Consider the following 25,845-nt stretch of genomic DNA (forward strand, 5'->3'; position numbering starts at 1 on the left):
AGATGGAAGACGAAGAATTGACAAATGGGACCTCATAAAATTGCAAAGCTTATGTAAGGCAAAGGACACTGTTAATAGGACAAAATGGCAACCAAAAATTGGAAAAGGATCTTTAACAAATCATACATCCCATAGAGGGCTGATATCCAACATGTGCAAAGAATTCTACAAGTTAGACTCCAGAGGACCAAATAACCTTTTTAAAAAGTGAGATACAGAGCCAAGTAAAGAATTCTCAACCTAAGAATACTGACTTGTTTAAAAGCACCTAAGGAAGTGTTCAATATCCTTAGTCATCAGGGAAATGCAAGTCAAAACAACCCTGAGATTACATCTCACACAAGTCAAAATGGCTAAGATCAAAATCTCAGGTGACATCAGATGCTGGTGTGGATGTGGAAAAAAGAACACTCCTCCATTTTTGGTGAGATTCCAAGAGGTACAACCACTTTGAAAATTAGTTTGATGGTTCCTCAGAAAATTGGACATAGTATTACCTGAGGACTCAGCTATTCCTCTCCTGGACATACATCAAAAAATTCTCCAACATATAACAAGGATACATGCTCCATTATGTTCATAGCAGTCTTATTTATAAAAGCCGGAAGTTGGAAAGAACTTTCAGATGTCCTTCAACAGAGGAATGGATACAAAAAAGTGTGGTACATTTACACAATGAAGTACTACTCCGGTATTCAAAACAATGACTACATGAAATTCGCAGGTAAACAGATGTACCTAGAAAATATCATCCTGATTGAAGTAATTCATTCACAAAAGAACACACATGGTATATACTCACTGATAAGTGGATATTAGCCTAAAATCTTGGAATACCCAAGGTCCAATTAAAAGTCCAATGAAGCTCCAGAAGAAAGAATATCTTAGTGTGGATATTTTGGTACTTAGATGGGAAAACAAAATTCCCATTAGAGGAACTACTGAGACAAAGTGTAGATCAGAGACTGAAGGAAAGGCCATCCAGAGTTTGTCCTACCTGGGGATCTATCCCATATACAGACACTAAACCCAGACACTATTGTGGATACCAAGAACTGCTTGCTGACAGGAACCTGATATAGCTATCTCCTGTGAGGCTTTGCCCGAGACTGACAAATATAGAGTTGAATGTTCACTGCCAACCATTAGACTGAGTACAGGTTGCCCAATGGAGAAGTTAGATAAATGACTGAAGGCACTGAAGGGGGTTGCAGTCTCATTTTTGGAACAACAATATGAACCAAACAGACTCCCCAGTGCTCCCAGGGACTAAATCACCAACCAAAGGGTTGGAGGTTTATATAGCTTTAGCTGCATATATAGCAGAGGATGGCCTTGTCAGAATGGGAGGTGAGGCCCTTGGTCCTGGGAAGGCTCAATGCCCCAGTGTAGGGTAATACCAGAATGAGGAAGTAGGAGTGGGTAGTTGGGTGGGTGGGGAATTACCCTCATAAAAGCAGGAAGAGAGGAGATGGGACAGGGGGTTTTCAGAGGGGAGTCCAAGAAAAGGGATAACATTTGTAACATAAATAAAAAAATATATAATAAATTTTTTTAAAGGCAAGTTACAGAAGAGGTAAAGTTCATACGGTTAGAGAGTTCATTAGTAGCATTGTGAAAAACTTTGTGGTAATAACACATGACACTAGAGCAATAGCTGACAGCTTACTTCTTGATGCTCAAACACAAGGGAGAGAGCTCTAACAGGCTATAGCATGACTTTTTGAAATTCACCCAATGATATATCTCTTTGAGCAAGACCACAACTTGTAATCTTTCCAAAACCCTTCAACTAACTATGAGCCAAACATTCAAATATTTGATTAAATATGGACTACTCTCACTCAAATCAATACAATGGAGACAGAAAAATCAAGAAGTCAGCCTTAATTTGGTTCAGAGTTTCAGGTATGTCCATAATTAGCTGGGTCCTTTATATTGCCCATAAAGAGAGGTTGATTATCATGGCAAACCTCAACAGTGGGAAGAGGTAGAAGAGGTTGTTTTTCTCATGGTTCACAGGAAGCAGAGATAGAGAAAGAATGTGGGACCAGATGTAGTTAAAGGCTCATGCAAAATAATTTATTTTAACCAGTTAGGCCTAATTTCTGAAAATTTACATCATTTCCCAAAGCAGGGATAGCTACCATCTTGGAACTAATCAATCCTTAGAATATTGTGTAGGGGCTATTTCATAATAAAACCATAATAACATTATATATAATATATACATATATTTTATCTATGTGTAAAACATAAATATTTGCATATATTATATCTACATGCAATTACATGTTATGTGTATGCATATATATATGTGTACATACACATATGTTAAAATGTATAGTTTCTGAGCATATAAGAATTTATATGTGCATATATGTGGAATTTAACATTGTTTCTACCAGCCTTTTCAAATTATTGTACTCATAGGAGAGTTTTATAATTTACAGATGTCATTCATGTATTAGGAAGCATAGAGTGAAATTCATGGGAGTAAAGAAAAAATATGAAATAGAAATTTGTTTATACTTATGTAATGAGGTTGCAGTGTAAATATATGCTCTTGTACTTCGTGCAAAAATAATTCTCATTTTATTATGCTGATCTTATATCATTACTGTATAAATGCTAACCTGTATTTAATAAGATTCCTAAGTTTTCAAGCTTAACTAAAAGCTATACTAGCAAGAACAAAAGAAAATGAATCTCTTTTCTTTCTATATATTAATTAGAAATTAAAATTTTGCCTTTTGAAACAATCATCATAAAAAGGAAGCGAATAAGTGTGCTATTAACTGTTTAATCTTTTTACAGGAAAACAAAAATTTGATGTTTCTATCTTTTCAAGCAAGAAATCATGGAAAATAGTGGATAACTAATATCCTGTTCTTCAATACTAAACTGACTTTATAATACAGCTTCTGAATTTGAAATAATAGTAAAACACTGGAGAATGCAGCTATTTGAACTTAATATGATTTTATGCCAGTATCCAAACCTTTTTCCATAAATATAAGGAGTCACACATAAGTTATGCCATTTGGATAAAAATAGTTACAATAGTTTCTGAACCATTCCTTTTTCCATCATTTCTATTCTGGCCAATTACTCTCGTACTATATTGTAGTGTAAATTAATTTTGTTGTAACCTAGTGGGTTTCTTGTTTGCACTTGTTTATTTTTACATATGACTAAATTCTATGATAGTTACTGTCTAATTGACATTATTGTATATACTTGCTTTTTATTAGTCCAAAAATTAAAGTTCTTCCTAATTGACATTGACAGATTTAATCACTAGCCTTGTTAATCAGCCTGATATCCTAGAATGAACGTAGTCAGTCAGATAGCATATATACACTCATGTTTACATGTTCTATATTATCTTCAAATATTAGATATTTGAGTGCTGTAAACCATATAGATAATTCATATTTACATATACAAAAATTTAAAAAATGAACTGTAGGGAGTGAGAAATGTAGAATAATTTAATTGAAACACATTTTATGCATTAAAAATTTTTCAAAGAACTGAATATAAAGATACTGAGTGAGAATAAAATCTCACAAAGTGAAGACTTGTTCCTTTATGTGTTAAAAATATTTAATATATTTCTTGTTAATCACTTTTTAATATAAAATAGAGTGTTGTTAAGTATAGTTGCAATAATGTGTTTTAGGTCTCCAGAAATTAATGAAGGTATATGAATGAAAAACGCATTTCCATTGAAGAATTTTTGTTTTCCTTTACTACAAAGACCATAACAACCCTGCTTTTATTCTGCTTCTATGAGTTTTCCTATTTTAGATCGACAAATAGCAAAAATCTTGTCTTTCACATTTATCTCAATCATTTCACACATCTCAGTTTGACAGGGTAATCATTATTATACCTTACAGGTTTTCCAGCTTGATACACCTGCTTATGACTCACCTCCCTCAGCTGTCTTTGGAACATCTCTGCCACTATGAAAACTAGTCAGCTGGGAGAATTGTCAAGTCAAAACCATTATGATTACTTGTTGTTCTACATTCCAAGTATATGATCTCTTATGCAACATTCTGGTATATAGACAACTGTAAGAGGAATAGCCAGTACTGAAGTCCCATTTTACAACAGCTTGAAGAAAAATATGCTACAAATCATACTAAGCATTTTGTTTGATGAAATATGGTATCTTGCAGAGAATAGTAACATTACTCTACTGTAAAATCATAAGTTTCCAAATGACTTTTTGCCTCTTTTAAGATTGATTTTTGAGATCCAAATGACTTTTAAAAACATCTATGGTGTTAATAAAACGTTTCCCCTTTGCTCATATTTCCCAAGTCATTCCTAACTTATACCTTCAACCTCATTATTATTCCTATTTTCACTAAAAATGTTTTTAGGGTCTTGAAATTTGTCTTAGTTGTTAAGACCACTTTCTGCTTTTGCCAAAGACCTGGATTTTGTTCTCAATACCCACATATCAACTCATATGCATGTATAACTCCAGTACCAGGAGTTTAAATGCCAGCTTCCCATCTCTGCAGGCACCAGGCATAAATATGATCCATACTGTTGCATAAAAGAGAAACACTGATACACATGAAATAAAAAGTAAATGAAAGAGAATATTTTACAGTTTTTTTTCAGAAAATTATATTTTATTTACTGACATATATATATATATATATATATATATATATATATATATATATATATATATATAAAATTTTGTTATGGTTTGTATATGCTTGGCCCAGGAAGTGGCATTGTTGAGAGGTGTAACCTGGTTTGAGTAGGTTTGGCCTTGTGAGTGTGTACTTTAGTATCCTTGTGCTAGCTGCCTGGGAGCCAGTATTCTGCTAGCAGACTTCAGATGAAGATGTAGATCGCTTAGTTCCTCATGTACCATGCCTGTCTGGAAGCTGCCATTTTCCTACCTTAATGATAATGGACTAAAACTCTGAACCTATAAGTCAGTCCCAATTAACTGTTGTCCTTATAAAAGTTTCTTTGGTCTTGATGTCTGTTCACAGTAATGGAAATGCTAAATAACACAGGTATATATGTAAAGTATTTAATTACTCTTTTCAAATTTAAAGTTTCAATAACATACCAATTCTTAAATATTTTGTATTTTTTACATTTTATCTCATAATAACACAAGTAAAAGTCAACCATTAATAATGAAGTAATTTCTACACATTCACTTTCCTTGAGGAGTCTATATAAAGAAAATTATAGTTAACTTTACCTATTACTTGCTATTTGAGTAAACAATTTTTAATATAGTCAAACTTTCCTACAGTCTTTCCATAGATGCACAACATGCCCAACGGAAAATTACTTGAATGTAAAGTTATACTGACAGAAAATGAATATGTGATTGAAATTTCTTTTTTGCCATCATTCTGTCCCAGTTTTTAAAAATTCTTTTCTTATTCATTTATGTGTTGCATTTATACTATTTTAATTACATGCAAATATTAAGGTCAGTTCTAGGTTGAGGAACTAGCAATACAATAGATGCATAGTCAAGGAACAAGCAAAACAATAAACACAATAGTCAAAGAACAAGCAAGACAATAAACAAAGTCCCATGATCACTATTTCCAAGGGCTTATCAGGATGACCAAAATATCTGAGCCTACTTCCCAGTTCTAGACCAGCATCATTTTCCTGCCTGAAGCCTACTTTCTTGTTCTAGCCAAATATTTAGATTCCTGTCTGAAATTACTTCTTTGTTCTAGGCTAAGATTTAGATTCCTGATTGAAATTACATCTTTGTTCTAGCCTAATGTTAGATTTCTATCTGAAGCCCATTTCTTTGTTCTTGGCTAATATCAGATTCCTCGAGGCAATCAGTCCATTTCTCTTTAATTTCTTCCACAATGCAAATCTTTTCAAAGTGTAAAATAAGTATAAAGAACCATGAGAGACATCACTGGTTTTAATAAGAAAATTTACCCTATCAGAAAAAGAAAAGTGTGAGAAATGGTGACAGTTCAAAGGGAATGTGACATTACAATATAGCCAAAAGACAAAAATTGACCAGTCTATATTATATATCTCAAGGCAAACACAAAAGCACTCAGCCTGAATTCTTCTTATTTAAGAGTTCTATTAGTCAAGCTTCCTGGATTAGAAAAGCCATAGTATAATTCACTAAGGCAGGCTTGTATTAGGTACCCAAAATTCAGCAATTTAGGAACAAAAAAAAAAACCCAAAAAACAAAACAAAACAAAACAAAATAAAACCAAGTCTAAAACAACTTAAAAACAGACAGTATCATAATGCTTTTTTTTTCATAGCCTGTTCATGTTGTAGCAACTAGAAGAACAATTTGTCAGAAATAAAAAGAAGGAAAACATTATAAAAGTTCAAAGTAAGTACCTTAGGCTACTTACTATAGTTAATTTTTACATGTAAAGTAATATTTGTACTTTTTGAGGATTTATATATACACATATATTGGTTTTTTTTCTGAGTCTGTGAAAGAGTGTCTGAGGAAAAATTTTAGAAAAAAAAATGTTATTTTGACTTCCAGTTCCAGTGATAGTAGTCAATGATGCTGGTGAAGGCATGGCAGTAGAAGCATGAGGTTGTCCTACAATTTAGGCTCACCACTGTACAAATGTTCCATAACCTTCCCAAATATCTTCATCAACTTGAGAACCAAGGATTAATTTGACAGTCTATTAGAGACAATCATATTCAAACCACAAGATTTTTAGACTATAATTTTATATATAGCAACATTCAACATTATTACTTTTATAAAAAAAATTTGTTACTATGAGATGGTACTATGTGCATTATAGATGAGTTAATATTATAAAATACTTTATATTGTCATGGGTATGTCACAAATAAGTCTCACATACTTATGCTGAAGAGAATAAAAACTAGTGAAATTAGTTAGTTAAATATTTTTCTGCTTCTTATCTACCTATACAGTAGTTTTATTTTGAATATCCTACCAAATTTCATGACTAACATTTTCATGATTCTCATCTACCTACATAATTATTTGAATTGTGAATCTTTACCAAATTTCATGACTAATGTTTTCCTGGTTTTTATCTACTTGCATAATAGTTTGATCTTGAATGTCATACCAAATTTCATGATTTAAATAATTGTTTCCCCAAGGGCTACTTGCGGGACATATTTCAAGTTTTAATATTAGGAACATAGTAAAATGTCTTTAGATATTTCACCATTGAAGAGGATCATGAATCACCATCTCACTTCCTCATGTACAAGCTATGAAGTGAATGGTTTACCATTTTATGTACTATATTTCTGCTTTGTTATCTTCAATAAAGAATGTAAGCAATATGTTTAATTTACCATTGACTTATATCACAAAATATTAAGCCAAAATTCCATTTTTTGCACTTTTTAAATTTAAAAACATATTAACCAATTAACTTTCTAGTGAATTTAAATGAAGTTTAGTCATAAGTTATTAAATATATAAAGAATCCAAATAACTCTTAGTGAGATAATAGATGTGGGATAGACATACAAGTTCCAATACAATGTAATAAAAAATGCTTTTCTAAGACATGCTAATAACTGTTTCATAAACAAAAAATCATTGTAAGATTGTATTTATACAAAAATTAAAAGACTAAAAATGATATTAACACATTTAGAGACAATAGATTAGTATACTTCATGAATGTAAAAGTAACTTTCAATTGTCAGATGTAATTGTCATCTCAGAGGATTACTGCTGAATAAATTCATACTTTGTAAGCTCATTCTTTCTGAACTCTGACTGGCTGGGTCAACTCAGCTCTTCTGGCTCAAATCTCTACAACTCTACAAGATGATTGGTTCAAATTGCCTTCACTTACCTTCTTCTCACTGAATTTTTTGCTTGGAAAAACTGCCTCTGAATTCCACTAACTGAAGCGCACTGACTGTACAAACTTAATATAACTGAATGGAATTGCAGGAACACAACTGCAACACAAATAAGCTGCAGCAAACTCCAGTGAACTGAATTAAATTGAACTCCACTGTACTACATGAAATAAACTGAACTGTACTCACTAACTTGCCCTTCCACTTCTGACTCACCACTGTCTTTAGTAACCTTTCTTTTCTGTCCTCTTGAGAGTTATGTGTCTCCTATCTCTGACACATTCTGTTAAATTTTTCTCTGCTGTCTCTTTTTCTCTACCCTTCAATTAGACAGTATTTTCCAACATGGCTACTTCCTTTTATAAATTAATTTCTCTTTATTGTTTGTCTGCATTTGTATTCCAACAAAGAATGTCTGCTATTCCAGCCACATCACTCAGACCTAGGAGGTCTTTGGATGTGATCCTTTGCCACAGCAGACATGTTACTGCATTTAAATTCTTTTAAACCTGACACAATGATGTTAAACTTACTGTAAAGAAAATATGTGAAAGTTTTTGGATTGGATGCTTCAAAATATTACTTGATTATGTTGACACAGTTCTTGTTTTCATTTATATGATAAACCATTGAACTAAAGAACCTTCTTGATTCACAAATATATTTTGTTAATGTTAAACTGTTAAAATACATTTAAGAGATTTAACATGCATAGCCTATAAAACTCCATAGTTCAATACAGACTATGTTAAATTTTCTCATAATTTGTACATTGCCATATAGTTAGATAAGGGTGTCTATCAAGAACAATTTTTATAATGAAGCACTGAATAATTTATATACCTTATTGAATATCTATATTAAAAATAATTGTTATTGGTTCATTGTATAATGTTGGCTCTTCAGCTTATGAAAACCAAAACAATATTGAAAACTGTGGCTCACTACTATTTCATAAAATTAAGAAAGAATATTTTACCATTTAACACTGATCAAGGAAGGAAAGATCAAAATTCAAACTTCATGGTGCTATATTTAGTTCTAATTCAAGACATATTAAATCAGTTATTGCCTTCATGTTCTTAAATATGTGCATTTAAGTCCATGGAACTATACTTCAATACAGTTTAGTTTTCTAAAGAGAAAGAGAAAATACAGATATTTTAAGGCAAGTGAAATAAAACATAAATGTCTCCAGATGATCTGCCTTATAAGAAATGTATCAATTTTGTCTGGGTAAAGATATCAGATGGAAACAGATGGCAATCCAGATCTTCAGGAAGAAATAAAGAAAGACTGCAAGTTAGATTCATGCAAAAGTTTTTTAAATATATCTATATCTTCATCTATGTCCAAATACCAGTAAGATGTTACTATATGCCAGACTATTCCTGTACTATAGCAAAAGACTATTTCTACTGAGCTAATACAGAATCACATATAATATAATGCAATTGTGGGATTGAAGGCCATTTAATTATTCTACATTCTATTATGATGAGGAAAACCAGAGGCTTTTCAACAATACACAGCTCACAATTGCTAAACATAATCATCATGATCCTGTCTTAATTTTCACTAAAGAACATTTTCCTACTAGTCCATAATGATCTGTTCCTGTTTATATGTTGTCTTCATGCTTTCATACAATTCTCATGAGGCTGATATAATTAGAGCACCAAATTAAATTTTAAAAAATTACTTAATAGAGACCATAACCAGGCAAGATAAGATTTATATATTACCATTTTATGGAAAAACTCATTTTCAAGTTATATATTAATGAAATTAGACAAGCTATAAGCATGAAAATCACCCATAATAGTTGATGTTATTGTCAATATAACAATTACATTTGGTTATCAAATATTTGGTCAAAGTATTTTTGAATCTCTATGCAGATGTGTTTTTTTTAATAATCATACAATTTATTTTTAATGTTGATATCTATAAACTATGTTCTTTTTTATTCAATACTTTATTTATTTACATTTCAGATGCCATACATCTTCCCCATTTCCCCCACCCGTTAATCCCCTATCCCACCTCTCCTCCTTCTTTTTTGCCTTCAAGTATTAAGGCCAGTTCTAGGTTGAGGAACTAGCAATACAATGGATGCAAATAGTCCAGGAACAAGTAAGACAATAAACCCAGATAGTCAAAGAACATGCACAATAATAAACAGAGTCCCAGTGATCACTCCTGTGATCACCATTTCTAAGGGCTTATCAGGATGATCAAAATATCTGAGCATACTTCCCTGTCCTAGTCCAAAGTCATTTTCATGTCTGAAGCCTACTTCTTTCTTCTAGCTTAAGATTTAGATTTCTACCTATAATTTCTTCTTTGTTCTAGCCTAAGATTTAAATTCTTGCCTGAAATTTCTTCTTTGTTCTAGCTAGGATTTAGATTTCTGCCTGAAATTACTTCTTTGTTCCAGCCCAATGTCAGATTCCTGAATGCAGTTCATTTCCTTCTACTTGCCCTATGTCAGATTCCTTCCAAGCAGCCCATTTTCTTGTCCTTGTTCAATGACAGATCCCTTCCAGGCAGTCCCAAAAGCTCTCCACATGTCTCCCTTTTTATTGCATAAACTAGACTGAGCCTGTCTTAGGTCATTCTAACAAGAAAGCCTTCCTTACCCATTGTGGAATATGCATTATCATAAATAATGTACTTATGACTTAGGTTGGTAAGGCTCTGTGAAGAATCTTACCAGTCCTTGGCTTGTCAGCTTATTAAGTTAATAACTCTGTTTGGAGTCTATTATCAGTTCAAGTTATGTACTTTGGCAGCCATCCTGTTGATATAGTTAGAGACAAAGTTTAACATGATGGGCAGGAATAAAAGTATTCCCAGGACAAGAAGGCTAGCCTGATCAAGCTATATATGACATTCCTCAGGTTTGAATAAAATGGAAAGATTGACCTCAGGCCATTGATAATTTTATCAGCATTATCTGTAGCATCAAAGCTCAACAGACCAGAATTTTTTAAATTCATAATCTCACTATGCAAAATTAACACACCAAGAGAGGTGTTAGGATTATGGCAAATACCCTACAGGTGTCTTTAAACTTTTTTCTAATTATAATGACATTATAATTATAATTATAATGACAATCATTGTAAAATTTTAGAAGTAACACTACTCTATTCATCATGACACTTAGGATAGCTCCTAACTCTTGAACCCTGAGCTTCCTTCAGATAATTTGAATAGGTTATAGAGCATCATCTGTTTTTCCAGGTAACTATATAAATCCTTTTGTATACACAATACATTAGGAATTTTTTTTTGCTAGATGGTTAACAAAAATAGTTGGCAATGCTATTGCAGAAACAATGGTGCTAGCAATTAATGAAACTAAAGATGTTATAACAGTAACAATCAAGCCTGCTACTCTCTTGCTTCTGCTTAAAGCCTAATTCACTTCTTCTAGCACTTTCAAGCTTTTTTTTTTTTTTCAGAAAATCAAGGTTTTATAATATTCAGGGAAGTAGGACAAAAGGTGGGTGATAGACCCCTGTAACAGACTTGCCAGGTTTCAACACACTAACACAATTGGAAATTATACAGTTAATGCAACTTACAATAAGTACTGTAGAAGAGACAAAACCAATTTTACCTGGACAATTGAAAGAGCCTTAAAACATGCACTAACTCTTGTTTGAAATCTAGATCCTGTTCTAACTTTATCTCTTGCTGTAGCTGCCAGCAGCTACTGGAACCGGGTTCACCTGAGAGGAAGCCTGGGAATGAACTGGAATGGAGGGCTAGAGAAACGGGGAGATAAGACAAAGTATTCTGATCAAGGCACAAAGTTTAATATTTTGCTTTCACAACATAAAGGGGAAGCCCCACCCCACAGAGTCTCTTCTTGGTTCAGCCCAGGGGCTGGGCAAGGAGATAGTAGTCAAAAAGTTATCAAGGCTAGGTCAGCAGGCAGTCCATTCTTCTTAGCTCAGTAACAGACTGTAGGGCACCAAGTCTGGCAAAGCAATGCCTCTTCTAGGTCCTACTGCTGTTTGGTCTATTGTGGTAAAAGACTCACAAGCCTGCTTAGGCCTGGGGGAAGGGCACACTTGCTATCATAACATAATAGTGAACTACAGAAAACTTCCAAATATGTTTCTGAGAATGTCCAAATCCAGCCTTCCAATTGTAGACTGTTATTTCCCATATTGGATTGATTTCTAGACCAGTACATGATTGAGTCCTAACAGCTGTTCACCTTTAAGAAAAATACAGGAGACATTGTAATTTCTTTTATTTTTATTCTCTGTTCCACAATGTCTAAAAACTTGAGGCAAGGCAGCTTGTCCCATCTGGCATCTGGGATATAGGCAAGCAAAGGTGGGTCAGGAACATATGTCCAACACAGCTCCCCAGCTGCTTGCCAGGGCACTCAGCAAGCTCACAAGTTGGCATAATTCTTTGTCTCAGCAACAGCATGTCTCACCAATCTTTTTAAAGTTCCATAGGCCTCTTCCACAATACCTTTCCATGAGGATTATAAGAAATCCCCAAAATAAATTTTTAACAAAAAATGTCTGGACTCCTTGACTACAAATGCCAGCTCCATTATGTTTCTTTTATTAGATATTTTATTTATTTGCTTTTCAATATTTTCCCTCCCCTATTCCTCCCAAACAAGTTAATCCCAATCACTTCCTCCTACTTCTATGAGGGTATGCCCCCAGCCATCCACCCATTCACACCACCCTGCTCTTGAATTACCTAATATGAGGGCATCCAAACAATAAGGGACCAAGGTCCTCATCTTCAACTTATACCTGACAAGGCCATTCTCAATTACCTATACAGGTGGAGCCAGGAGTCCCTTCCTTTGTGTTTCCAGGCTGGAGGTTTAAACCCTGGGAGCTCTGGTTGAGTATTTTGATACTCCTAAGAAGAACCAAAGCACCCATTCTTTGGACTTCCTTCTTCTTCTTGAGTTTCATGTGGTATTGTAGAGTGAAAAATTATAAAGGCCATTTTATGAAATATGTGTAGATTTCTTTGCCCTTAGACCTGGGCAGAAAAATCCAAGTTCCAGAAAGTGGAACTGAATGTAAGATTTTCACTACCCCAGGACACATTCTGGGTGAAGGACATTGCCTCTGAATCAGAGGACACTTGCTGGATTACATTCCTCAAGCCTCGGGCAGCAGGCCCACCTGTGGGTGAGTGGGGGCCCAAAGCAGGAAGACACATTCCTGACCATAAAAAAGTACAAGCCATCTAGGTGGGGCTGTGACTGGAGGAAGTGAGAAATATTTTGTAATGACGGTATAGGAGACAGTGACTTGGTAAGACTACATTTTTGAGAAAAATGATTGTACTGAGTAATTTCCATGGCTATTAACCTTTCAGGGTAGGTTTCTCTGGAATGTTTCGCTATTCTTATGTATCCTTGGCAACCCCTCACCCCCTCCCCACTCCCCTGGTTTGTGGTTTTGCTCTTTAAAAGACCCCTTAACCCATCACTCTAGGCCAAACCTTGCTCTTGAGAGAGAGCTTGTGGTTTGACCGCTGGCCAATTTCCCTAATAAAGCCTCGGCTGATTGCATACAGGTATGGTTTCTTGTGATCTTTGGGTGGCCGTGATTTCCTGAGACTTGAGGAAGGGTCTCCCAAGTATGGGGGTCTTCAGTATCTCTATTTAGTTTGATGTTGGCTACTGGCTTGCTGTATATTGCTTTTATTATATTTATGTATGGTCCTTTGATTCCTGTTCTTTACAAGACTTTTACCATGATGGGGTGTTGAATTTTGTCAAATGCTCTCTCAGCAGGTAGATGATCATGTGTTTTCTTTCTTTGAGTTTCTTCATATAGTGGATTACATTTATAGATTTTTGTATACTGAATCATCACCTACATTCCTGGGATAAAGCATGCTTACTTTATCATGGTAGATGAGCTATTTGATGTGTTCTTGGAATCAGTTTGCAATAATTTTACTGAGTATTATTGCATTGATATTTATAAGAGATACTTGTCTGAAGTTCTTTTTCATTGCTGGGTCTTTGTGTGGTTTAGGTATGAGCATAATTGTGGCTTCATAAAACAAATTGGGTAGTGTTCCTTCCGTTTCTATTTTGTGGAATAGTTTATAGCAAATTGGTATTAGACTTCTTGAAAGGTCTGATAGAATTCTCTACTAAAACCATCTAGTTCTGGGCTTTTTTTTTTTTTTGTAAGGAGATTTTAATGACTGCTACTATTTCTTTAGGAGTTATAGGACTATTTAGCTGGTTTATCTGATCCTGATTTAAATTTGGTGCCTGATATCTGTCTAGGAAATTGTCCATTTTACACAGATTTTTCAGGTTTGTTTTTTTTTTTTTTTTTGAGTATAGGCTTTTGTAGTAGGACCTGATGATTTTTTGAAATTCCTTAGGTTCTGCTGTTATGTTTCCCTTTTCAGTTCTGATTTTATTAATTTGGATACTGTCTCTGTGCCCACTGCTTAGTTTTGCTAAGAGTTTTTCGATCTTGTTGATTTTCTCAAAGAACCAGCGCCTGGATTTGTTGATTCTTTGTATAGTTCTTTTTGTTTCTACTTGGTTGATTTCAGCTTTGAGTTTGATTATTTCCTGCTGTCTACTCCTCTTGTGTGCATTTGCTTCTTTTTGTTTTAGAGCTCTCAGGTGTGCTGTCAAGTTCTTAGTGTGTCCTCTCTCAAGTTTCTTTCTGTAGGCACATAGAGCTGTGAGTTTCCCTCTTAGCACTGCTTTTATTGTGTCCCAAAAGTTTTGGAATGATGTGTCCTCATTTTCATTAAATTATAAAAAGTCTTTAATTTCTTTGTTTATTTCTTCCATATATATATATATATATATATATATATATATATATATATATATTAAAGCAATTAACCATTCTTTGAGGCAAACATTTCTAACAATATCGCTTCATGGGCTCTTAAAAATTATGAATAAATTTACTGACTGCAAACCTCCCACCTTTACCAGAAATGTGAAGGAATGGTATAAAAACATCTTTTATATCTACAATAATTCTATATGTATTTACTGGAATGGCAGTTGGAGTAGGCAAGTTAGGCTGTATAAATCTTAAGTTTGAACTTTGTTTTGGATTTACTGAATAACCAATCTTTTTTTATTTGAGTGAGAAAATTAGATAAAAGCCAACCTTATCCTCTAATAATTGTTACATACATTAGAGGAATCAAAAGCATCTCATTTTTAACAACTTTGGAAGGAAGCAGATATAAAGGAACAAAAACAAATTGAACAATATTTTATCAGCAGGTACAGTTATAACTCATGGAGGGAAGTCATAATTCTCAGCCCACAGACTTCTGTGAATGTCTTTGGGACTTAGAATTACCCCTCCTCCCCTGCAAGAAAGACCTTGCTGGTCTAGACCCAGGACAAAAGGAATGCTTGGCACCTGAGCTTCTGCAGCTCAGTCTGCATTGTCTTAATTCAAATGTAAATATTCTTAATCTCAGCCTGTTCTCTGAGGCCTGGCTAGGCCTGAACTGCACAATTTTTTTTTAACTTTAAATTTAAACTTTAAACTTAAAAGATATGTGTTGTATCTTTTCTCTATAAACATGGGTAAATCAAAAAATCTCAAACTCTTGATTTATCTGCCAACTGTAGCCAATGGAATATTGGCTGTTTAACTATGTTTTTACACTTCTTTGTTGGGAGCCAACTTGTAGAAGAAAGCATCTATCAGCTTTGCAGCCATCTCAAGTCATATACCCTGACATGAGATTTGTTTTTCAACAGCCTACAACAGCTGAAGCACATTCTGATATCCCACATATTTTGTTTTGCTGTTTACTGCCCCCAGCTGCAAGGTGCATGTGGTATCCATGCCTGCAAGGCATTCAGTTCACATGCTATCCGCGTGCTATCCACGCCATACATGCTTGTAAGGTGCACATGGTATCAAAGCCTGCAAGGCACATGGTGCACATGCTATCCACACTATACACACTTGTAAGGCTTACGTCATATCAACACCTGCAAGACACGTGGTATTCAGGAGCCTACAAAAGTGTATAAATACCCCAGATTTCCCTTCAATAAATGAGACTTGATCAGAACGTCTGTCTTGTCTCCTTTCTTTGCATCTCTTCACCTTTATCCTCTCTCTCTCTCTCTCTCTCTCTCTCTCTCTCTCTCTCGCTCTCTCACTAGACCCTGACCCACAGACCGGAGCAGCAGCTTGGGCCGGGAAACAGTGGCCACCAAGAGTGGAGTGGAGAGGGCCGCAACACTTCTTTTGTAACATTAGAATATAACCATAATTTTGAGAAACAAAACCAATTTTTAACGATGCAAGCAATCTACTTTCTCTAAAATCAACACCAAGTAGATTACCTTTATGTTACAAAGTTTTCCTGCCAATTTTTATATATGAAAGTATGATATTGCAGCTTTTAATATCTCACTAAAGAGACATTGTTTTTAAATCTTATCTTTATACATCTGGTTTCTGAATGACTCCAACCCTGAGTTACCAATCTTAAGCTAACATTTGTTACCAAGGTTGTAATTTTTTTTTAATCATACTCAATAACTTTAGGCCAATAATCTATAACCAAGGCATGTAGAAAATATTTATACCTTAAAACCAATCAGAAACCAAAATGAAGTGACAACACATCTTATACATTTAAACCAAACAAAATTTCTCACTTTTTCTAGCTGTAACTTCAAGATAAAAGCACTTTGTCACAGAGATTTTTCTCTCTGACCCGTTGGTCCCTTTCAAAGCAGCTTATACCAACAACTAACTATTAGGAAGGCTTTTCCAGCTCAGCTCTGACTCTTAGCTACAGGTGTTAAGCAAACTTATCAGCCACTGCTCTGCATATTAAAACTGCCTTTGAAAACTAAGTTAAACTAGACCAAGGGTTGGATCAAGCAATTTTAATGATCCTTTAAACATTAAACATAGAACACCACAAAACAGACTACCAATCATTCACAATGAGACAGGTGGACAAAAAACATACAATGAGACACGTGGACATTGGCACACCAAGGGACAAACAAAGAAGGCAGAATTAGGGATACTACTCAGTGCTCTGCCCTTTTTTGGTTTTCAAATTCTTTTAAACCCAGCTCCTCTCGTCTAATGCCACCTCTGTTAGGCCTGCCAAATATTCTCCTTTCCCCAACTCACTGTCATCCCCTAGATGAGTTTAGCAGCAGGTCAATGCTCACTTATTGGGGACCGCACTAGTCCCAAGTTGGGGCGGCCAAAATAAATGTTGCAGCCCAGGCAAAATGTTGAGGCCTGGGCCGACCCACGTTTGGGCGGCCACTGTATCCAGGCCCAAGCTGCTGCTCCGGTCTGCAGGTCGGGTTTCAGCAAGAGCGAGGGGGAGGGCAGATTCTACCTAATGTCTGATGTGTATGAATCTCTCTCTCTCTCGTCTGATGTCTGGTTCTGTCTTCTATAGTCTGATTCTAAGCCACGCCTCTAAGTTACACCTTTAATCATGCCCTTAGGTCTTGTCTCTAACTCTGATCTCTATACTTCTAAGTCTCACACCTTTAATCTCACACACCTTTAATCTCACGCACCTTTAATCTCAAGGTATCTAAACCTTACTATTGCTTGGTCTATTGTGGTAAATGACTTTGCAGGCCTGCTCAGGCCTGGGGGGAGGGCACATTATTCATTTAAATTTTAAATGATATCCCCCTTCACAATTACCCATCTATAACCCCACCCATCCCATCATCCCTCTTCTCTCTCTGCTTTGCTTCTATCAGGGTGTTTCTCCACCCACTCAACTACTGCCTCATGCCTCTAGCATCCCCTTATTCTGGGACATCAAGCCTCCCTCTCCTGCTATTGATGTCAGATAAGGCCATCTTTAGCCACATTTATATCTAGAGTCCTGGATCCTTCCATGTATATCCTTTGGTTGGTAGTTTACTCCCTGGGAGCTCTGGGTACTTCAGTTAGTTGATATTTTTCTTTTTATGGGCTTACAATTCCCTTCAGCTCCGTCAGTCCTTCCCCTAGCTCTTTCATTGTGGTACCCAGGCTAACGGTTGGATATAAGAATATGCATTTGTATTGGTCAGGTGCTAGTAAAACCTTCAGGCAAAATACCTATCAGGCTTCTCTCAGCAAGTGCTTCTTGGCAACAGCAATAGTGTGTGTGGGGGGGGGGAGAGTAGTCTCTGTAGAAGAGATAGATCCCTAGTTACGACAGTCTCTGGATGGCCTTTACTTCATTCTGTGTTCTATTTTTTGTTCCTGACTGTTTTTGGAAAGGAACATTTCTGGGTTGAAAAATTTGAAATGCATGGGTGGCCCCATCACTCAACTGGGGGCTGTTCTTAACTAATGGAGGTGGTCTCTACAGGTTTTATCTCCCTTTCTCTGGGTATTTAAGATAAAGTCATAGCCACTGGCTCCAGGGAGCCTCTCAGTTCCCTGAAGTCTGGGACTTTCTAGTGGCTAACCCAGTTCCACTTCTCCCACTTCTGTATATTTCTACTCAATTTTCTGATCCTCTGTACTTCTCTCCTGTCCCTTCCAATACCTGTTCTGGCCCTCATTTTTGTCTCTTCCTCTATACTCTCCCTAAGTGTTCCCCCTTGCTCTCCCTCCCGTGATTATTTTCTTCCACATTGTATGTAGTATTGAGGCATCTATACCTTGGTATTTCTTTTTATTAAGCTGCATATGGTTTGTGGGTTGTATCATGTGTGTTCTGAGCATAAAGACAAAAATCCACATTTAAGTGAGTACATACCATGTGTGTTCTTTTGTGTCTTGGTAAACTTACTCAGGATGATATGCTTTAGTTCTATCCATTTGTCTGCAAATTTTATGAACTCGTTGATTTAATAACTGAGTAGTACTTCATTATGTAAACGTACCACAATTTCTGTATCCAATTCTCTGTTGAGGGATATTTGTGTTATTTCCAGCTTCTGGCTATTATAAATATGGCTCTTATAAGCATAGTGGAGCATGTGTCATTGTTATATGTTTGAGCATCTTTTGTGTATATGCCCAGTAGTGGTATAGCTAGGTTTTTAGGTAGAACTATTTCCAATTTTCTGATAAACCACCAGATTGATTTCTAAAGTAATTTTACAAGCCATTGTGGAGTGGTGGACTGTGAGAGGCAGTGGGGTACACAGTTGAATCTGCTTCTAACCCTGGAGACCCAAAAGGGACAGTTGGAGTTGGCAGTACTCCTGGGCCTCCTGGTTCCTCTCACTTAGCTTCATCTATTCACAGCCCCTCCCAAAGAAAGGTTAGTGGCCTTCAGTCATGTAGCACAGGTATAGGGCATGACTACAGGCCACAGAGCCTCAAGAAATCTCCTTATTCATTAGATACCTAAAGGCCAGAGGGTGTAGCTAATTGAGCATTACTTTCCAGACACTCCTCCTATGTGCAAAAGATATTTAACTTCAGGCTGGCCCCGAGGACATGGGGTAGTGCTTTATCCACTTTCTGCCATGAAAAAACAAACATTTTAAAACCATGGACTTCCTCTTGTCTTTGGGGCCCTCCATGGAGAATTGTAGAGGGGGACTTCAACCAAAAAGCCTCCACCTAATCTCCTGACAGAGGACTTCTCTACATTCTAGCTATGGAGGCCTGTCAACTCAAGTAAGCTAAATGAGCCAGTCATGACCCAGCCAAGCAAGTTGCAGCTGGCTTCTCCCCCTCACCCCTTTGGCTGTGGGCTGCTCCAGCCAGTATGCCCCCATCTTAGTCCTTCTTCAGCCTCTCAACTATGCCTGGGAGCCCAAGGACTGAGACCAGTCCATCTCTGGCCAGCCTCCTTGGCCAGAAGAACCCCAACCCAAGAGCTCCAGCCCACACAGGACCTCAGACTGGGATCCCCCCACACCCAGAGTGGAGATCTGTGGCTTCTATAGCCCTGCATTCACCTATTGCCACACGGCATGAACTCAGTCAAATTCCCATGCTTCTGTCCCTTCCCCTCAATCCATGGCCCTAGCTGCCTGGGGCAGCAGAAGTGCAGGATTCACAAGTCAGTCCAACAAGACCCATGCCCATGCATGAGCTACAGCCCCTCAGCTAGTAGTCTCACCAGCAATGGAAGAGAATTCATCTTTTTTCACATCCTCAACAGCATTTGTTACCTGAGAGTTTGATTATAATCATTCTGATTTGTGTGAGATGGAATCTCAGAGTCATTTTGATTTGCATTTTGCTGATGACTAAAGATGTTGATTATTTCTTTAAGTGCTTCTCCACCATTCGAGTTTCCTCAGTTGAGAATTCTTTGTTGAGCTCTGTACCCCATTTTTAATAGGATTATTTGGTTCTCTGGAGTCTATCTTCTTGAGTTCTTTATATAGTTTGGATAATAGTCCTCTATCAGATGCAGTGTTAAAAAAATATGTTTTTCCAATCTGTGGATTGCAATTTTGCCCTATTGATAGTATCCTTTGCCATACAGAAGCTTTTCAATTTTATGAGGTCTCATTTATTTGAATGTTGATCTTAGAGCATGAGGCATTTGGTGTTCTGTTGAGGAAATATTTACCTGTGCTGATGTGTTTGAGGCTCTTTCTCAATTTCTCTTCTATTAGTTTCAATATATCTGGTTTTATGTGGAGGTCCTTGATACACTTGGACTTGAGGTTTATACAAGCAGATAAAAATGGATCAATTTGCATTTTTCTATATCCCTAACACTGGTTGAACCAGCACTATTTGTTTAAAATGTTGGGTTTTTTTTTCCACTGGATGGTTTTAGCTTCTTTGTCAAAGACCAAGGAACCATAAGTGTGTGGGTTTATTTCTGGGTCTTTAATTCTATTCCATTGATAAATGTGTCTATCTCTGTATCAATATCAAGCACATTTTATAACTATTGCTCTATAGTACAGTTTGAGATCAGGTATGGTAATTCCCCAAGAATTCTTTAATTGTTGAGAAAGGTTTTTTGCTATGTTGGTTTTTTTGATATTCCAGATGAATTTGAGAATTGTTCTTTCTATCTCTATGAAGAATTTAGTTGGGGTTTTGGAGGTAATTGCATTGAATCTGTAGATTGCTTTTGGTAATTTTTACTATGTTAATCTTGATGATCCATGATCATTGAAGATCTTTCTCTCTTTTGAGATCTTTCATTTCTTTCTTCAAAGACTTGAAGTTTCTGTCATACATAACATTCACTTGCTTGGTTATAATCACACCAAGATATTTTATATTATTTGTGATTTATTGTGAAGAGTCTCATTTCCCTAAGTTCTTTCTTAGGCTGTTTATCCTTTGCATAGGGGGAGACTACTGATTTCTTTGAGTTAATGTTATACCTAGCCACTATGCTTAAGTTACTTATCAGATTTAGAAATTCAATGGTAGATTGTGTGGGGTCATCTTATGTATATAAGCATATCATCCATAAAATATACCTTGACTTCCTCCTTTCCAATTTTTAACCATTTGATCTCCTTTTTTGACTAATTGCTCAGAATAAAATCTAGAATACTATGTTGAATAGACAGGTGGGAGTGGGCAGCATTTTGTTTACCCTGATTCTAGTTGGTTTTCTTCAAGTTTCTCTCAATTTAGTTTGATTTTGGCTATTGGTTTGCTCTATATTGCTTTTACTATGTTTAGGTATGAACCTTGAATTCCTGATCTCTCCAATACTTTTAACATGAAGAGGTGTTGCATTTTGCCAAAGGCTATTTTAGCTAATGAGTTGATCATGTGCATTTTCAATTGAATTTGTTTATATAGTAGATTATGTTGATAAATTTTGATATATTGAACCATCCTTGCATCCCTGGGATGAAGTCTATTTGATCGTGTAAATGATCATTTTGATATGTCCTTAAATTCAGTTTTCAAGAATTATATTGAAAAGATTTGCATCAGTATTCAAATATTCATAAGGGAAATTGGTGTAACATTCCCCTTCATTGTTGGATTGACAGTTTTGTGGGTTAGATATCAGTGTAACTGTGGGTTCATAGAATGTATTGGGTAGTGTTCCTTTTGTTTCAATTTTCTGAGATAGTAGGAGAAGTATTGGGATTAGGTCTTCTTTGAAGGTCTGATAGAATTTTGCACTAAAACTATCTGGTCCTGGAATTTGTGTGTGTGTGTGTGTGTGTGTGTGTGTGTGTGTGTGTGTGTGTTTGTGTGTGTGTGTGTTTTGTTTTTTCTCTTTCTTTCTTTCTTTCTTTCTTTCTTTCTTTCTTTCTTTCTTTCTTTCTTTCTTTCTTTTTGATTGAGAGACTCCTGACTGCTTCTATTTCATTAAGGGTTCTATTTCATTAGAGGTTATGGAACAATTTATATGGTTTATCTGATCCTTATTTAACTTTGGTACCTGGAATTTGTCTGGACAATTATCCATTTCATCTAGATTTTCCAGATTTGTTGATATTGGATCTGATAAATTTATAAATTTCTTCAGTTTTTTTTTTGTTATTTCTCCCTTTTCATTTATGATTTTGTCAATTTGAATACTGTCTCTGTGCCCTCTTGTTAGTCTGGGTGAGGGTTTATCTACCTTGTTGATTTTCTCAAAGAACAATTCTTGGTTTTGTTGATTCTTTCTATACTTTTTCTTATTTCCACTTGGTGGATTTCAGCCCTGAATTAATTTCTTCCCATCTACTCCTTTCAGGTGTATTTGCTTCTTTTTGATCTAGAGCTTTCAGATGTGCTAATAAGCTCCTAGTGTATGTTCTCTCCAATTTTTATGGAGTCACTCACAGCTATGAGTTTCCCTCTTATCACTGTTTTCATTAAGTCCCATAACTTTGAGTATGTTGTCCCTTTATTGTTAAATTCTAAAGTGTCTTTAATTTCTTTCTTTATATCTTCCCTGACCAAGTTATTATTGAGTTGAGAGTTGCTCATCTTTCATGTATATGTGAGTTTTCTGTTGTTTTTGTTGTTATTGAAGACCAGCCTTAGTCCATGGTGATCTGATAGGATTCACGGGATTATTTCAATTTTCTTGATCTGTTGAGGACTGTTTTGTGACTGAGTATATGGTCAATTCTGAAAAAGTTACAAAGATGTGTTGAGAGGGTATAATTTTTTTATCAGGGTAAAATGTTCTGTAGATATTTGTTAAATCCATTTGGTTCATGACTTCTGTTAGTTTCACTGTGTCCATGTTTATTTTCTCTTTCCAGGATCTGGTAATAGGTAAGAGTGGAGCATTAAATTCTCTCAATATTTTTGTTTCAGGTTCAATGTGTGCTTTGTGCTTTAACAACATTTGTTTTACAAATATGGTTGTCCTTGCATTTGGAGCATAGATATTCAGAATTGAGAGTACATCTTTGTGAATTTATCCTTTGATGTGAAAGTAGAGTCTTTCCTTGTCTTTGTGATAACTTGTGGTTGAAATCTATTTTATTGAACACTAAAGTTGCTACTCCAGCTTGTTTCTTGGAACCATTTCCTTGGTAAATTGTTTCCTAAACTTGTACATTGTGTTAGTGTCTGTCTTTGTCACTGAAGTGTTTTTCCTCTATGTAGCCAAATATTGCATCCTGATTCTATTCTATTAGCCTATGTTTTTTTTTTAAATTAGGTAATTGAGTTCACTGATATTGAGAGATATCAAGGACCACTTATTGTTGCTTCCTGTAATTTTTGTTGTTAGAGGTGGAATTATGTTTTTGTGGCTCTCTTTGTTTTGTTTTTTTAAAGAAGATTTTTTTTCTCTTTTTCTTGGGTATATTTTCCCTCCTGGTGGTAGAGTTTTCTTTCTATTACCTTTTTGAGGCTTGATTGTTTGGAAAAATATTGTTTAAATTTGGTTTTATTATGAAATATATTTCTTTCTTCATCTATAGTAGTTGAGAGTTTTTCTGGGTGTAGTAGTTGGGCTGCCATTTGTGTTCTCTTAGGGTTTGTATGACATCTGTCCGGGATCTTCTGGCTTTTAGAGTTTCTGGTGAGAAGTCTGGTGTAATTTTAATGGGTCTGCCTTTATATGTTACTTGACCTTTGTCCCTTACTGCCTTTAAAATTCTTTCTATGTTTTGTTTATTTGGTGTTTGATTATTATGTGAAGACAGAAATTTCTTTTATGGTCCAATCTGATTGGTGTTCTGTAGGCTTCTTTTATGTTTTGTGGCATCTCTTTCTTTATGTTTGAAAAGTTTTGTTCTATGATTTTGTTGAAGATTTTTCTGACCATTTGAGTTGGAAATCTTAGCTCTCTTCTATACCTGTTATTCTCAGGTTATTTTTTTGTCCTGAATTTTTTTGAATGTTTTGGGTTAGGAGCTTTTTTCTCTTTGTATTTTCTTTGATTATTTTGTCAATGTTTTCTATGGTATCTTCTACATGTGAGATTCTCTCTTTCATCTCTTGTATTCTGTTGTTCATGCTTTCATCTGTGACTCCTGCTCTTTCCTAGGTATTCCATCTCCAGGATTATCTCCCTTTGTGTTTTCTTTAATGTTTCTATTTCCATTTTTAGATGCTTGATTCTTTTGTTCAAATACTTGACCTGCTTGGTTCTGTTTTCTTGTATTTCTTTAAGAGGTTTATGCATTTTCTCTTTAAGTGCTTTTAATTGTTTACTTCTGTTCTCCTGTATTTCTTTAAAGGAGTTGTTTATGTCTTTCTTAAAGTCCTCTATCATGTTTATGTGATGAGAGTTAAGATCTGAATTTTGCTTTGCTGGTGTGTTGGGATATCCAGAACAGGCTGTGTTGGGAGTACTGGGTTCTGATGTGGTCAAGTATCATTGGTTTCTGTTGCTTATGTTCTTTTGCTTGCCTCTCACCATCTGGTTATTTCTAGTGCTAACTGGCCTTGTTGTCTTTGACTAGAGCCTGTTCTTCCTGTGAGCCTGTGAGCCTGTGAGTCTGTGAGCCTGTAAGCCTAGTTGTTTCAGAGCTTCATGGAGTCCAGCTGTCTCTGTGATCCCATGATCCTGTGATTCTGCAATCCTGGATTTGTCAGAGCTCCTGAGAGTCAAGTTGGCTCTGGGAATGAACAAAGTGGGTGGAGAGCCAGAGTCCAAGCTCTGCTCTGGGCCCAGATGCAAACTGTAATGAAATGTGCCTCTAGCTGTGCTGGGGTTCCTATGCCCCCATAATCCCAGAGTTCCCAGTTATTCTGGTTATTGGGGCAGATATTGGGTTCTAATCTTTAAATCTGTGTGGCTCAGAGCTCTTGGGAATCAAGCTGCCTCTGGGTGTGTATGGAATGGGTGGAGAATCACAGCCCAATGTCTGCTCCAGTCACAGATGGAACCTGGCTGGGCAGGGTTTCTAGTTTTCCCTGAGTTGAGCCAGGTATTTGGGTGGAGGTTTTGATTTATCTATGATACTGGATGTGTCAGAGCTCCTTGGAATCAAGGTGCCTCTGGGTGTTGAAGTATGTTTAATTATTAATATATCAACTAAAGACTGAACAATCTTCACAGACTTGCATTTTCATTAAATTATACTCATGATAAATGATAGAAGATATGGGTTACAAAAATTTACATAAGGAAAAGTAAAGTGTACACAACTGATTGCATTTCTTATTTAAAAATAAAAATGTCTATGAAGGACATAAAAATTTTTACAGTGTATAACAGTTCTGCCAAAACTTTTTATTGATGATCTATTATAATAGTTAAGTAATTAAAATCAAATGGTGATATAGTATCTAAAAGTATGGATCAGTAAAATAAAAACATGATCCACAGGCATTATAATCAGAGTTAGAAACCCTAGAACCTACTTACAAACTGCAAAATCTTGCTAGCTCCCTACAACCACATAACAACCAGAAGATCCCTAGGCAAGCTAGCTATATAAACTTGCTGGAATAAGAGAATTTTCTGTTTGCCTTGTGTAAATAAAGTGAAGGGCAATTGTGGAAGATACTATAAACTAGCTTTGAGCCTCCATTCATGTGCATTTTTCATACACACACATACACATACTCAAATAAGACTGTGCATATACACTTGCATATACACCAAAGAGATATACA

This window comes from Arvicanthis niloticus, chromosome X (genome assembly GCF_011762505.2).
Source record: "Arvicanthis niloticus isolate mArvNil1 chromosome X, mArvNil1.pat.X, whole genome shotgun sequence".
In the NCBI taxonomy this organism is placed as follows: domain Eukaryota; kingdom Metazoa; phylum Chordata; class Mammalia; order Rodentia; family Muridae; genus Arvicanthis; species Arvicanthis niloticus.